The 14,567-nt window shown below is 45.1% G+C and overlaps 1 protein-coding gene across 5 annotated transcripts in view; it reads left to right on the top strand.

The window, feature by feature from the left end:
• LOC113014752 (zinc fingers and homeoboxes protein 2-like) overlaps positions 1 to 14,567 on the top strand; it is a 124,377-nt gene that overhangs the window by 49,218 nt on the left and 60,592 nt on the right. Inside the window, exon 1 of one of the 5 annotated variants that reach the window (XM_026156477.1) lies at positions 9,076 to 9,391. The exons of the other annotated variants lie outside the window; for them this stretch is intronic. The gene's annotated coding sequence lies outside the window, so the exon portion shown is untranslated. Of the gene's footprint in view, positions 1 to 9,075; positions 9,392 to 14,567 lie in introns of those variants that run through there. 5 annotated transcript variants of the gene reach the window in all.

Genomic DNA, 14,567 nt, shown 5'->3' with positions numbered 1-14,567 from the left:
TAAAAAAAAACATATATGATGATGTAAAGACAGGAAACTGTGCTCCTCAAACATAAGTGGACTTTATTAACCCTCATTTCCAGGAATAAAAACACTCATGCTGTATGACTGTTATAGATGTTGTGAAAACTGAGGAAAGTGAAGCCTACGTCCTTTCTGATGACCAGCAGGGGGCGACGGCCCTGGTTACTTAAAGAGGTTTCTCTGTGTAGATAACATCTCATAGCAACAGTTCCCTGAAGGAGCTTTATATTGTAAGGTAAAGACTCCACAATGATACAAAGAAACCCAACAATAAGACGACTCCCTGTGAGCAGCACTTTGGCGACAGTGGGAAGGAAAAACTCCCTTTTAACAGGAAGAAACTTCCAGCAGAACCAGGCTCAGGGAGGGGCGGGGCCACGGAGACAGGAAGAAGAGAGCCGAGATAAATAATAATTAACGATTAAATTAAATAAAAACAAAGAGAGAAAGTTTGTTACCAAAAGAACAAAAAAATAGAAAATATTCACATCAACACGCTGCGATGAAGTGAGAGTGTGTTGCCAGTTTGAAGCTTCACAAACCCGACTGTAAGACGGTCGCCTCGTCCTCCTCGTGCCTTAGGCTGTAATTGGCCGGTTTGGGCCACTGTTAGTTACGCGGAGCAGCCCGGTCGTGTCCAGTTGGCCTGCTGATCAGAAACGATGAAGATTCGGCTCCAAATGAGCTTCGCAGCTTCTGTGTGAAATGTGCTTCCTCCTGTTTGTGAGTCGTGATACAAGACAAACGTGGGAAGTCAGACCACTCCCGCACAGCTCACCCTGTCATCTGTTGACACCACGTTTGTGCTTTTGTGTTTCTGTGTTTTCGCACCGAGTAGTGTTTAAAAACAGCTCTTTTTAAAACGTTTAAATTGGGCTTTTTGAATCCGGAGGGGTCCCGCTGCGGGACTGGAGACGGGGGATAAGGGCAAAGAGAGGTTGGTGATGGATGGAGAGATGCTCTGATTTAACAAATAAAAAATATCAACAATTCATTTGTAGTGCAGGATTTCTCCAAACAATTCCCCGATGACGGAGGCGGTGTAACGGAGAGGAAAGAGACAGAAAGCGAAATGCGTCTCGTGTCAGAGCGGCTCGGCGCTCGTGGAGTTCTCCTCAAACTATTTTTGCCTGCTGCTGCTGATGAGTGTGGTGTGTTCTTGACGCCACTTCAGCGCGCTTTGCACTGCAGTTTTTTCTTTCGTGTAATCATGTGAAGATTGGTGCTTGTTTGTGTTGACACCGAATTCGACTCCCCTCTGATCGCTCGGTTTTTCTGCCGGAGCATGAAACAATATCAGCATAGAGAGCTCGGAGAAGTGGGACTTGGACCGTGGCTCCATCTGTACAGTATTACCCTCGTTCATTCCCCCCTTTGTGAGCTTGATTTCTGAGAGTCTCTTTTGCATTAGTGCTGCATAAATTTTCCACAAAAATCCTCCTCGAGGGTCAAAACAGCAGAAACAGAAGGCCGTGGACCCACTGTTTGTTTTCCTGAACGCTGTTGCACAACCCTTTTTTTCCACTGAGCTGCACATGCTGAGTCTCTGCTGTGGAAAACGTGCAGAATATATAAAACTGCAGTTCCTCTCGGATCCACTCGAGGCAGTCTATCTAAGTGAGTCGGTCTCCATAGACTCTTGTGTTAAACGTTCACGTGTTTACAGCCCGCTGCAGCGCGAGTTGGCATGTTGGGTACATTTTTATGTCTTACAGCTGAATGAGGCTTCCCATCCACTGCAGAATACCAGTGCTAGATTTAACTTCCATCATTACGGCGTCTTCTTATCGCTGCTTATTCTGCACGCCGACCCATCACATCAGACCGTTAGTTGGTGTAACAGGTTTAGGTCAATTAAATTCGGTAAATTCATTTGTCTGCGTGACGCTTTCATATATTTTATGGATGCAACTTTCTAATCAAGCTAGCCAGTCAGGAAACAGCAGTGTCCCCTCTCCTCTAAAGTCCACCATAGAACCAAGTCCACCAGAGCTTATCTTTATATTTTTTACATGCCGTTGTTTTCAAATTTCTATACATCAATACAACAGATATGTCCCAAATTTTGTTAATATGTATGCATTAAGTCCATAATAACTACATAAATGGCAAAAAGGACAATAAACTTCAAAAAAATTGAAAATTCGTTGTTGTTTTTTACACATATTTCTAGTTACAGAAATTTCAGAGGTTTATCCCTCAAAACTGTAAATGCAAAAAAGTTGCACACAACAGTTTCCAACCACAGCAAATTTATTTGGAGTGTCTTCATAGTTTCATTTTTGAGATGTACTCATTTCTATCAACTGCAGGAAAAACTAAAATAAATATTATTGTGCACAGTACGCGATTTTTGCAAAAAGCTATTTGTGGAAAGAAACCGCGACCCGGGCCAAGCTCAGTGCATGTTATGGAAATAAGTCCTCCGGTTTCATATGCAAAAACAATATTGTGCTAGCTTATGTGTTTGCAGTTCTACCGGGCCTTAAAAATAGTTGCACAAATGGGAGCGTGCACGTGCTTAAAAGGTTAAAGACTGCAGCTGCACTGCTCTTTCAACACTTTAGGTTCATCTCATTTAGGTGACTTTATTCAGGTAAGGGCTTTGCATAAATATTACATTTAACATGCAAAAACTTTTTCAGACTAATTTCTGACCTTATTTGAATGATGAGGTTGTGATGAAGCCACTTCTCTGTGGGAGTTATTCATGAGCTGACGTGCAGATCGTCGTCATGCTGTAGTTTGAGATTTGAAGAGTTGGTTGGCTGAAGTCAAGGATATGTTTGAATTTTTGACCACAGGAACTGATCATTTATGATTTTGACTTTGTCTCTATTTCAGTGGTCGCTGAGGTTCATGGGTATTGTAGTACTACCCATTTGAAGTCTTGAATGTTTGAATGATGGCTTCAGCGTGAGGTTATATTGTACCCTCAGCTGGAGTTCATGCACGTCATCTCTGTGTTTGATGAAAGGTTTCTGGGAAATGTAGTAAATCAGTAGCAGAAGTGGAGGCGAGCAGATTTGGTGACATGTGCTAATGTGCGGTGCTGCAGCGTGCTGGTTGTGCAAATGGGTTCGCAGGTCTGTGTTTGTATGTATGTTACGTACATGCTGCTACATTTGCTGAGCAGCTTCCTCAGCAGAGCGGAGAGTGGGAGTTGTACCGAGCCTACATCTGTGCAGCATTACACTTGTTAATCTTCTCTGAGAGGCCAGAGCTTGTTTTTCTCTGTAACATCTTGATTCTTTCCAAATCATTCTCCCCCCGGGGTGCGTGAAGACTCGCAGCCGAGCGGGGTGCATGTCTTTCATAAAGAGGCTGCTCCTGGGTCGGTGGGTGCACTCGACCTGTTCGGTAACCTTTGGTAACGCTGGTCCAGGTTGGTCGCGGCAGCCTCTGCTTTAGCTTTAGCTTTCATCTGATTGGCTGCCCCTCAGTTCAGGGCTTTCTTAACAGCCAACATGAAATTTTGGATGGTACCAGCCCGTACGCTCAGAAACCTCCAAACTGATCCGACTCCCTCCTTTCTCAACTCATTAACCCGGTTAGGGTTGCAGTGGCAGCAGACCTCCCTCTGTCTCTGCACCTCCTCAAGCTCTTCCAGGGGGACCAAGGTGTTCCCAAGCCACCTCTCCAACATGGGTTCCTCAGGGTGTCCTCCTGTTGGACATGCCCAGGGTGCCTCCTTTCAATGTGGATGATCAGCAGTTTTACCGTGTTTGTGTTTCAAAAAAGAAGACGCGACCAGCATGGACCTGTCTGCTCAAGACTGTTAAATATCAATGGAATTCAACCAGTTAGCAACAACAGAAGAAATAACCATTAGTGACGCAAAGTGGGCGGTCCCAAAATCAATAAATGGAAACTCTGAGGCGAGTGGTCAATGTGAAAACCTCTACCACTGACATCAGCATCAGTGAGTTAAACTACACAGTTGTCAGCTAGAAAGCAACGTACGGCGAACGATCACGACCTCTGGAGGAAGCTCATTACTGTCGTTTTTATCCCTGACCATATTCTTCTGGTCGCTGTACACAGCTCATGCCCATAGATGATGCCAGGAACATAAATCAACCACCAGATCAACAGCTTCTCCTTCATGCTCAGTGAAGAGAGAGGTGAGCGTGAAGGAGAAGATGTCCTCCCCAACCTGGACCGCTAAAACCCACGGAGGAAGAACCATCGCCTCAGAGGTGGACGCCACATCACAGGGGAGGTGGTTGCTCAATGAAGCTGATCTGTTTTTGTTCACTTATTTAAAAGAACAAAAGACCATTTCAGACCGTTTACATTTGATACTTGTTAAAGGTTGGACAGAAGTTATTCATGTGTGACTCTGAATCTTCAAGAATGGCAGGAACAGGAAGGGTTTATTATCTTGGAGGCGTGCATGAACATAAAAGCCCGATGACCTTGGCTGTTGTCTCTGGGATCTTTAATGTTTCAGAAACAGCAGCTGAAGAAGCCGCCGAGTTACAAACGCTAACCGAGCAGATGCTACGTTGGCGAGGGCTGGAGCGTCAGGTCTCTGGGTTTTAGAGCCAGTTCAGCCTTTTGCTGCAGTTGCTGAAACTGAACTGTTGGACTGAGCCAACAGCTACCAGGGCGACAAGTGGTTTCCAGAAAGCGTGACTCAAAAACTCGAATCGGTCCCGACTGAGGAACCTGTGAGGTTTTTCCAGCCTGCTTTGTGTTGAGAATGACCACACTGACAGATATCTGATATTTACTACAGCGCTGCGTGGAACCCAAAGGCCTGCGATCAACCCTACATCTGTGCTGCATTAGCTTGTTTTCTGCTCGTCTCTGTGTAAGGCCAGCGCCTGTGTGTTTGTGTGTGCGTGTGTTTGTGCGTGCGTGGGACTCAGAGGACTTTTGTTTGACGGCGTTGCAGGAATTAACAGGATGTTAGACAACAAGAAGTTACACCGACACACAGTGGTCTCTCTGTCTGCTTCTTCGAATGGTTTGTGTTTGTTTATGGCAACAGGAGATTAAGACCCATCTGGTGTGTGTGTGTGGTTGAGTTTGTGGGTGGGTTGTTGTAGGTTTGGTTTGGTTGAGATGGGCGGGGGTGGGGGGGTGGGGGTAGAATTGGCGAACAAGTGTTTTTTTTTTTTTCATGCCTCACATGTGTGTAAACGAGAAAGAAAGAAGCAACAAGAAAAGAAACGGCAACATGAATAGCAAGACAAAAGTGTGTGTGTTTGTGTCAGTGTAACAGAATCTGATATGTGAGTGTGTGTCGGGGGGATGTGCTGCAGATTAAGCATTGTGCATGGATTGTGTGTGAGTGTGTGTTGGTCGGCGGTGTGTGAATGATAATGACCTCTGACTCTGTCAGTTCTCTGTTACTTTACTGGATTAGCTTCCCTCCACTGCACTGCCTCTAGACAGACACACACACACACACACACACACACACACACACACACACACACACACACACACACACACACACACGGTAAATATCTGACCTTGCAAGCAGCCAATATTAAGCAGCATATTGGTTGGCGCCACAGCTCCGTGATAACAGATACTACACAACAAATGCTCTGGTTCATGCATGAAGTACTGCAGTACTACAGCACCAGATGCAGTGCAGGAGTGTACGCAGTATTCACACTCGTCACAGTCACCTTCATGTTACTGACGGAAAGTTAAATGTTCACGATGTGCTGTCTCCAGTGGCACTAACCCTGCACACAGTGTCTGTGACTCACTCTATATGCGGCCATATTAACACAGTCACACATATTTACCTCTCTTATTGATTGCATATCATATTGTGATTACACTGATACTGACTGTGTGGGCTGCTGGAGTCAGGCTCTGGCTGCTGATCCTGTTTACCTGCAGCACAGCGTCCTCGCTGTGACTGCAGGCCTCCGTTTGCATTCTCCGTGCTGATATTAAATCGCGCTGTGACCCCCAACACTGAGACTATCCTGAACATGTTATTGATAACTTCAGTTTATGGTATCGACGCTGATTCGTGTCCACAGTTAATTCTACTCCAACTCTGATTCACTGCATTGATAGTGAGTGGATGAAAAAACACATATACAAAGACACTGACTCATACATACTTAACACATTCATAACACACCCACCAACTGGCAGGCCCGTTACAAACTCACACACACACATACACATTGCCAACATACACACACGCTCCCTGGGCATAGATCCACTGTAGGAGTTGGTCTCTCTGCTGGAGTCCCTGGCTCTGTAGGACATGTCCACATGTGGAACACCAGCTGGTGGACGCACACACACTCACGTGCGCACACACACGCACACATGCATACAAATACATGCATTCGTCTCCCCTGCTGCTCTAACAAGCCTCCTGCTACAAATCTTTCCTTTTTGCATGTGTAATAGTACTCAGTCACACACACTGTCTTTGTCTTTCGCACTTGTTTACACACTCGCTCACGCACCAACAGTACACACATTTGCAGTAGTACAGTACTCCCTCTCCCACACACACACATCCCCCGTGCCAGGATATCTGTTTATTGGAGTACGTAGCTGATTTCTGCTGGCTGCTCTGCATGATTATTGCATCATACTGCACGCGCACACACTCATGCACACAGACACACACGCTGCTGTATGTATGCGTGAAAACGATCTATAGACACACACAGATGATTGCATCATGCTGCGAAGCTGTACGTACACGCGTGCACGCACTTACCCACGGCTTGCATCAGTTATCAGTCCGACAGCGAGCGTCATATAGTTCCCCCAACTTTAATCACAGACACACGAACCAGGCGGTAAGATCGAGGAGCAGTCTGTCACAGACAGGAAACTCCAGAAACCGTCAACACGCTTATGACTGGTTTGTCCGATTCGGGTGGCTCAGAGTTAGATTGAAACCAGAGCGGAAAAACAGCCGGTCGAACCTGAGCTCCGGTTATCAGAGAGGAGAAAAGTTGGGAAAATAAACACGACAATCAAAAACATCATCAGTCACTAAAGCTGAAAACCCGGGAAACCCAAAATAACCCCAGACTGGAGCTCAACACAATAAACGTGAAAAATGTCCTGATTTTACTCAAAATCAGCCGTCAGTTAAAAAACCGCTCAGCTGATCCGGAAACCTGGGAGTGAAATTCAAATACAATTAAACCTCAAATTATTCATCAAGACGGACAAACCGCTGCTTCATGCATCCACGTGTGAGAACAGTGGAATTATGATCCTCATGCATTTATCTGTATCGCCTTTGACAACAAATTCCAGACCTGCTTTATTAATGACAAATTAAAAGCAAGCGAGGTCAGATCTAATTAAAATAAAACAAATGCATCCATTCAGGGTGGCTGGAGCCCGTCCCAGCTGCCATAGGGCGAGCGGCGGGTTAGATGCCGGCAGGTCGCCAGGCCATCGCACGGCTAACCCCGAGAGACGGACGCCCATCCACACGCGCACCTACAGACAGGTTAACCTGCTGGTTGTCAGTCCCTGCACCACTGCGCTGCCATAAAAAGGACAGACCAGTATGTCAGCTTATTAGAGAATTTAGCTGATAGAACGAAATAATCTGCAATAGTTTGGAACCGATACCATCGGATGAGTTTTTGGCAGGGACCTAAGAGGCCACCGAGTTTACAGAAGTGGAGGTGCACAGCTGAGGGGCTGGTCATCTTTAATAACAAGTCTAAAATTGGGACATCAGTGGAGTCCAGCCTGAAGCCAGACCCCAGAATGCCTTCGATGGGCGAGAGAGTCCGCTGCTCCGTACCAGAGGTGTGTAAATCCAGCAGCGCGTTGTCGGTCATCTGAAGACTCGGTCAGGCCTCAAACCGCTCACCGCGATGGTAAACAAGGCACAAAGGAAGCCGTTTTATTCTAACAATTAGCTACATCAGTCTGAATATTGGTCTGCCAGACGGAGACGAGCCGCCGTGAAATCTTATAAACCAGTCAGACATCAAAGTCAGCCAAACCAAAAATGAAAGGACTGGAAAAAGTGGAAAAGAAACGAGGAACCAGCAGAGAAATCAGCCAGCCATGCAGTGAAAGAAGCAGGCAGATAAAGTGAAGAAAGCAAACGCTAATATCTGCCCGCCAATCTTCTTACCGGAGAAAATCCACTGCTGGTTTTGAAATCAGTCAGTAAACTCAACAAATCATCCACGTGTGTTTGAAAACTCTGCCTAGAAACAGTTTAAAGCCAGAAAACTGTCATTTTAATCTTTTATTGGCTTTATAAAAGCCAAAATGGGGATAAAGGTTGGAAATTGGCAATATGTGTGAACTGTCTGGGGTTTGGTGCTCGTTGTTAGAAACCAACGCTTTTCTGAATATGACATCGGCATAAAGACGGCCTTCAGTCAGAGTAGTTTGTTTTTAATTTCCTGGATTAAAAAGATAGTAAAAGAAAAAGAAACTATTCATACAGATAAAGATTTATATATACATCTGCCAAACTGAAAATCTGTCAACACATATCGGGTGACCAGGAAGATCTAGCCGACTTAGAAAACAGGATTATCAGGTGGGAGAGCGGTGACCTAAACCTTAGCGTGGGTCAGTCATGTGTGGAACCGTTAATTAGATCAGTGACTCCGCCCATTCTTACCTTAGACCTGAAATTTAAATGTCATATTTAAAAACGGACGATCAGTGAGTCACACCAAAAAGAAGAATCCCTCAAACATCATGACCAAAAAACCAGTTTTAAAACAAGTCAGCCAAACACGGAAAAACCAGTCAGCCAGCTTAACACCTGATTTAGGCCATGCTTAGAAAAAACCAAAACAAATCCTGCAAATGTTGTAATCAGTCGGTCAGATCTGGATCAGCTCCTCAGTTTCACCAGCAGGCCGAGCCGCTTGACCAAAACCTCCTCTGAATGAAGGCTTTGTCCACATGGAGGTGTGTGTGTGTGTGTGTGTGTGTGTGTGTGTGTGTGTGTGTGTGTGTGTGTGTGAGAGAGAAAGTAAAGTGTGTGAAAGAAAGAAGGACAAAGAGAACAAAATAGGGTGAAAAAGAGACAGTGAGACAAAGAGACGGAGCGAGAGAGAGAGGGAGTTTGGTGTTTCTCAGTGTGGAGCTTAAACAAGCAGTACAGGATGTGCAGCCAAACTATTTTCTCTGGTTGGCTGCCGAATCTGTGTGTGCGTGTGTGCATGTGTGTCAGATATTTGGTGGGGGTGAGGTTGAATGGATGTCACTTGTTTTCTTTACCATTACAGCTGGGAGGGACGTGCATTCGCGTCGGGTCCACAAAACTGCACGCTGGTGCGTCCGCAGTCGCTCGCACTGCAGCCACACGAGAAACACGTCACCTGAAACATCTTCAGACTCTCAGCTGATGTATTTACTGCGTGTAACCTCAGAGGTACAGAGCTATTTTTAATATGATTTGATCTGCGGTGCAACTAAAGCCGTGCTGCGTACGGGCACTTTTAAACCGAGATTAGCAGCGCTGCCAGCTTCCCAGCAAACGCGTGGCATGAAAGCATAGACTGTATATGCAAGATGGACTGTGTCCACGTTTTAGGTCTGATTGTGTCTGATTAACCATTTCCTGGTCCAAACGTTTCTTTCAAACTCAAAGAAGAATTCGTATTTTCTCAGCACCGGTGTTGCTGTCCTCCCGGATGTCACAATAACATCTGTGAAAGCAGTTAGCAGCAGGCAGTTAGCTTGCTAGTATTCACCTAAAGATGAGATATCATGACTTCAATATTGTTTAAAAAAAACTGTTATCAGGTTGGTTGTAGAAGAGAGGTTCAGAGGGTTAGGAGAGTTGTTAGTTAGCCTGGCAGCTAGCTACAGAGCTGTGGTTAGGCTAATATAAATACATTAGCAGAGAGCAGATGAGGGATAAACTGGCCAACGGTAGAGATTTTGACTATACCGCTCTACCGCGATAGTGCATGTTGATGGTGTCATCCAGCTGCGCCTATTTTGGTTAAAATCATTGCAGCGGCTGCAAACAACATCATCTGCAAATTATGCAGGCGGCAGTAATGGCAAAGAGACGAAGCACTTTTGGAATATGGAGAAAGCCAAAACCTGCGCTCTCCCCACTTCCCTACCATTGATTCATTAATGCTGAATTCTCTCGCAGTTGCAGTATAATAATGACTAACCTCGTATTGTGGATGGATTATCTCAGTTGTTCTCCTGACTGAAGTTTGGTCCGTTTACAGCATCCTGCCATGCGATTGCATTTGTTCCTGACCATCAGGAACCCTCACGTTAACTTTTGTCCAGCGTTCATCCTCCAGCTTCACTGTGCTAATGTTATGCTAATGTAGCTGTTTTGCTAGCGGTCACGTAGCACATCATTATATAGCAGCTAGCCCAACTTCAGTAACCCTACAAATGTCACTGCTGTTTAGTTTTCTGTCTTCATTTATGTTGGAAGTGATAGCAGAGCTGTACATTTAAATTTTTTCAGAAATCTCTCAGTCAGAACATGCTATATGATGTTTAGGTGGAAGCTAGCGAGCAAATTTCCTGCTAACTTCTAACTCCATTCAATTTAATAGATTCTGTTTTCATGGATGCCTGGATGTTAAACTTAATTGTTACACCTGGTAAAGCAGCAACGATGATCATTTTATTAAAGATGAAATAATTTAGACAGTTTTTAACTCTCAGTGATGCTGCAGTGTTCGTTTGACTTTGGGAGCTGAAGAAAAGAATATATCGTGATGTACATCGTTACCGCATATGCTTCAAATTATACCGTGATATGGGTCTTAGGCCATATCGCCCAGCCCTAATTGAGAGTCCCTGATGGTCACAGACGTATGCCAGGTAGACGATGCCGAAAATGGACCAAAGCCAAATAATGCTAAAGTGTCTGGGCTACTAGCGGCTCTGATATGAACTATTATTTTGTTTATAGACTAATTCAAAACATAAAGTATACAATTAATAATAATTAGTAAACATTTGTTTCTAGTGCTTTTACGATAAAGTTTAATTCCCTTTGTATTACCTGTTTAATATTTCATAAAGTTTTCCCAATACACTTAGCAAGCAAGCTAAGGTTAGCAAAGTAGCATAAACTCTCTGTTGGGCTGCATGGGAAAATTTCACAAACTTCCACTAAAGGTCTGAAAGAGATGAACGTTTAGAGGATGTTTTGAGCTTGAACTCAACTATATGAATGTAGAAGTGTGATATGACTGATATATATTTAATGACTGCACAGGATTTAGTCTGCGCAACCTCTTAAAGCATGTACATAGTTATGTTTTAGCAAATTAAATCCAATCCTCAGTCACACAGGCATGGAGATGGGTTGCTAGGGAAAAATGTCCCCAACCAATATGGAAATGGTTGCTGGCTGTCTCTGGTAAAAACAAACAAAAGACACTCCTCGGACTGCAGACTTGAGTCAACTAGCTAACACTGAGCTGTGCTGTTGAGCAACGCAAACAGACTCCACTGCGTGTTGCACTCTTCACGATTTCACTATCGGTTAACAAGCTGTTTCAGAGCATTTGCAAACACTTCGGGGGCGACCTTGGTCGAGCTTTGTGTACGTGCTTGCAACCATTTTTACCTGACAACAACAATCAATCACCAACTGATTGGGTTATGCATGCGACCAGTCAGTTAATAATCATTTATTCCTAACGACTGATGGTTACCAGACTGTCGCTAACCGGTCGCTACACCAGTGAGAGTGAGATCTGAAAGTAAATGAAATGAAGGCCGTTTAGACACGCCCCCTTTGACAGGACGCAGGCTCTGATGAAACGTGCTCTCCCAAAGTCGGGGGATGACCTTCAGCCGTGACCTTTGGAAGGGGGTGAGGGGTCAGAATCTGCACCAAACTGGGTAAACGTGAACTTTGTGGACCTACAACGATGGTGGTCCCAGAGATGATGTGGTTAAAACACCGTTCGCCGTCAGGTAGGGGTAGCGTTAGGGTCAGATATAACCCGAAGTCCGGGGACTCGACCACTAACAGTCAGAATGAATTCAGAGATGAAAGCCTGTAGTGAGCGAGGAGGTCGGGGCTGATGGACGGGCCAGTCGTGACTCGAGGCTCCTTTAGTTAGCGTTTGTGCTGGCGCCGCGTTCAGCCATAGTGACACCAAAGCAGCCACAGACGCACTGCACACACTTTGCTTTTGTCCTTGGACAGTGTGTTCCCGCTGACGTCCAAAGAAAGCTACAGCCTCGGTCACATGACCTGGCTCAGACACCTTCAGCTTTTGGCAAACCAACATTTTTTTTTTCTAATAAAAAAAGTTACTGCTTTAATTTTCCACGAAGCAGTCCAGGTATTTTTTTATTTATTTCATTTTTTATTATTCTTTGTCTGATATTTTTTTGTGAGGAGGAGGAAGAGGAGGAGGAATATTTATCTCGACAGACAACAGAAAAAGAAAGCCTGACATCTACCTGTCGACGCGACCGCTCGCTCCACAAAGGGAAAGGAAGGGAGATGCGAAAATGAAGAGAAATAAGAAAGTGAGTGTGTCAGGCTTCAGGTTGGCATGTGAGCGATGAAAAGGCCGCCGTTTGTCACCAGAAATTATTGATGTACAAACAAACAGACGCTGCGGGAGGACGCGGGAGTTTGGTAGGCTTTTGAAAAACGAATCAAAGAGGGAGGAGGGGGGGAGGGAGGTAAATGGCTGAAGATGATGAGACAAAGGCGGGAGGAAAGTGATGAGATGAGAGGAGATGAGGAGGAAAGTGGAGAAAGTTGGAGGGGGGGATTTCTCTCCTTTTCCTAACCTCCCTTTCTTCCTCTCTCTCATATTATTGGTCATCCTCACCTTCCTCCTTTTCCACATTCCTCTTCTTTCTTCCTCATCTTCATCTTCACGTCCACCTTCTCTTTTTTCGTTCTTCTTCCTTTAACCAGCTCTTGTCATTTCTCTGCTTCCTCATCAACAGCGTTTTCCTGCTCTTCTCACTTTTCCCTTCTTCCTCTCCTTGTCGTTTATCTGCAGTCCTCCTTCCCCCTCTCTCCCTTTTTTATTTTTATTCTTCCGTTTCCTGTCGTTTTTGCTTTCTTCACGTCTTCGCCTCCCTTCTTCTTTTTCTTCTGCTTCATTCGTTTTCCATGTTTTCCTTTCCCTGCTCTTCTTCCCTCCACAGTGTCATTATTTCATCCTCTGGTTCTTCAGCTTCTCGTCATGTCCTCCTCTTCCTCTCCAGTTCTCCTTCGCGTCCCTCGGATCCTTCATCTTCCGTGTTTTCCTCTTTTTCCTTTTCATTTCTGCTGCTTCTCATTTCCTAAAATCTTCTTCTCACCTTCTGCCTGCTTTTAGTCTGTTTCTGCTCCACCTTTACTCCATTTTTCCTCCTTTTCCATTTTCACACCTTCTTCCTGTTTATCATTTCAATCCTTTCCCTCCTCCTCTCCTCACTTTCTTTTTTCTTCCCCTTTCTCCTCCCTCTCTCCTAATCTTCAGCTTCATTCCCCCCTCGTCCTCATCCTCCTCTCTCTTCCCCCCTTTTTTCATCTCTCTCCTCCATCTCCTTCCTCCCTCCCTCTTCATTTTCTTCACCCTTCTACCCTCCTCCTCCTCCTCCCAGGCTGCCTGTTGAATGAACGAATGAATGAATGAATAAAAATGAAATCGCTCACAGTCCTTATTTCTTTCTTGTGCCTTCGTGGAGTGAGAACACAAAAATGCCGGCGTGTTTTAGAGACGTGTGTGACACAGTAACGGGTGCTCATTAACATTTTAATATTGATCATTATGTGTGAAATCATGTCTGTTATGGAGGCGCTTGATCCGCAGTTTTGATTTTCTTTAATTGCGTTGCCTTTGGCCGTCTTTTTCCCCCCTGATAAATGTATTTATCTGCACGCTTCAAGAAGAAATCCAGAATCTTCTCGTTGTCGGGGTGTGAAACCGTCACGGGGGCCCCGAAGAGAAACACAGAGCGGCGATGACAAAACAAATTCACACGTGAACGTGAAATTAGAGCCAGATCTCAGCTCAGAGCGGCTCCTCTAATAACGCCGATACGATCGCTTCATATTCTGACGATCGATCAAAGTGAATTAGATCTGCTCGGCTGTCGATAATGACGATAATGTGTGTGATGAAAGCACGCGAGGGTGTGCGGATCTATAATCTATAATCTATAATGGTGATGGCGGCTCAGAGGAATGTGTTTCTGTCTCACAAAGACAAAGGCTCAGACAGACGCACGCCGAAATTGGTGTTTTTTCTTTTTTTTGTGGCCACTCCAGTCATTTGGGAAACACACACACACACACACACACACACACACACACTCACTCACACACACACACACACACACACACACACAGATTGAAGTCCACAGTTTGAAAGAGTGTTTAGCAGATTTTTTTCCTTTTTTTTTTTTTTTTTTTTTGGGCAGGACGAGCGGGGTAGCGCTCTCTCCCTCCAGCGACCATGGGACTCGGCGAGTTGCCATGGAAACAGCCCAAACTGCACCGGAGGAGTGATTGAGAGGGGGAGAAAGAGAGAGAGGGCGAGAGAGGTAGCCGGAGACTGAGAGAGCAAGGGAGAGAGAGAGAGAGGGAGATATTTCGCTCC

Source organism: Astatotilapia calliptera, chromosome 22 (genome assembly GCF_900246225.1).
Source record: "Astatotilapia calliptera chromosome 22, fAstCal1.2, whole genome shotgun sequence".
NCBI lineage: Eukaryota > Metazoa > Chordata > Actinopteri > Cichliformes > Cichlidae > Astatotilapia > Astatotilapia calliptera.
This window is presented reverse-complemented; position numbering and strand designations above follow the sequence as displayed.